Raw genomic sequence first — 2,084 nt, forward strand, 5'->3', positions numbered from 1 at the left:
CCCGAGGCGGGAGTCACGCCCACAGACGGTTGCTGGGGTGACACCGCGGTGGGGTGGGCTGACCCAGGGCCTGGTGTCCTGATACGGGGTAATCTGGATGCAGACACGGACACAGGAGAAGGCCACATGGGGTCGGAGGCAGGCCTGGAGACGTGTCTGCCAGCCAAGGGACACAGGACGGCCAGGAGTGGGGGACAGGGAGCCCCTCCCCTAGGGCTCAGCGTTCTGCCCTGGAGACCCAGGGAGCCTGTTCCTGTCATCTGAAGTCACCGGCGGGGGACAGAGGGTCTGACCTGGCTGTCTACCGGGGCTCAGACAGACCAGCCACAGCTGTGCCCGTGCCGACAGCGGGCCTGTGGCGAGGGGAACTAACCGAGGTGCCCATGTGTGGGGGATCCAGCCATCGGAACGCTGCGAAACACTCCACATGGAGTCGCGGTCCGCGGGGAGGGGCCAGGGTCCCGACAGTGACAACAGAGCCGCCGCTAGATCCCGACTTGGGGGCCGCGTGCCAGGAACGCGCACAGCCCGGCCGCCGGAGGGGGTCGGCCTTCCTCCTCACCAGCGGTTTTCTAGGTCACTGCCCGCGCTGAGCCCCTGGACAGGGCAGAGGGGCCAGATGGCCGGCCTGCCCGCCCCGCCTCCCGCCCTGGTGGCATCCTACCTTAAAGCTGTCCTGAGCTCCGGGGGCCCCTAACCCAGCCGCCTGCAGCCCGGCAGGGCGGGAGCGGGCTGTCTGGGCGGTCTGCACCCCAGGGTGGACTTGGTGGCTGTCCTCCCACCCTGCACGCCGCGTGGCCTCCCCGTCCCTGCCCGGGGCCTTAGTGCCTGCTTGTGCTCATTGCCCCGAAGGCCTTTGCCGCGGGGCTCACTCCCGGCATCGTGGCCAGCTCCGATGTCACTTGGGCCTGCCCCCTGTCCCCACCCCAGCCTCCCTGGAATGCCACTCACACCTCTGCTGTTCTTTTTCATGACTGGGTCAGGACCAGCAGGTGGCATGGTGGCTAAGATCCCACATGGCCAGCCACGGTTCGAGTCCCAGACCTGGCAGTTTGAAAACCACTCTGGGTGTGCATGTGTGGCCCAGACCCGAGAATGGAAGAGACGGGACTGCAGCATGGCCGCCACCCCCAGGGGCTGAGTTCTCACTTTTTCTTTTTGTAAAGAGAGATTTTTGCTATAGGGCAGGCGTAAGTCACCAAGAGACAGAAAGTGAGAAGTCACCCCCGGGAGGCCACGCCGCAATCCTGTCTCCACCATTGTCCTCTCAGGGTTTTGGGCCCAGTGTGTTTCAAGCCGCCAGGTCTGGGCCTCGAACCCCGGTCACCTGTGCTGGAGTCCAGCTGTGCAGCAAGCACACGTAGAGCGAGATTTAAGAGATGAGCGATGGCGGGCAGTGACCAGCTGGGGGCTCTGTGAGCAGGCCGCGTGGGGGGCGCTGGGCTTGTGCCCGGGCGCGTCCCCGAGTCCCGGGTACGTGTGTGCCGTGATGGGGGGCCGAGGCGGTGTGGACACCGTGTCCAGACCTGTTGGGGTGTGCACTCTGCCTCTTCTAAACAAAAACTTAAAGAGAGAAGCGTCTTGGGACCAGCAGATGGCCTAGTGGTTAGGTCACTGGACTCCCAGGTGATCACCCACGGTTCGAGCCCCGGACCCGGCGCCTTCAAACTCACACTGGGCTTGTGTGCTTGTGTGCCCCAAGTCCCAAGACAAGAGTGGAGGGGGAGGGGCTGCGGCGAGGCCATCCCCCCGGGGCGATTTCTCGCCTTCTGTCTCTGTCTCTCCAGCAGCGCCCTAGAGTAAACATCTGAAAAACATTGTGAAATAAAGTCCTCCCCGAGTGTGTCTGAGGGAGTGCGCAGTGCCGACAGGCTCAGGGCGAGGTCACCGGGCTGCGATCGGGTGACCTCCCGTGGGTACCGGCCCCTGTCTGAACCCCGCCCCTGCGAGCACAGGCACAGGAGCCCTCCGCGGCCACGCTCTGCAATGACTCCCGGGACAAGAGGCCAGCTGCTCCCGCGCGGCCGGGCCACTCGAGCGGTGGCCTAGTTTCCTGCGAACCTGTCCCGGCAGGCCCGGGCCTG

Source organism: Tupaia chinensis, unplaced genomic scaffold (assembly GCF_000334495.1).
Source record: "Tupaia chinensis unplaced genomic scaffold, TupChi_1.0 Scaffold149964_2, whole genome shotgun sequence".
In the NCBI taxonomy this organism is placed as follows: domain Eukaryota; kingdom Metazoa; phylum Chordata; class Mammalia; order Scandentia; family Tupaiidae; genus Tupaia; species Tupaia belangeri.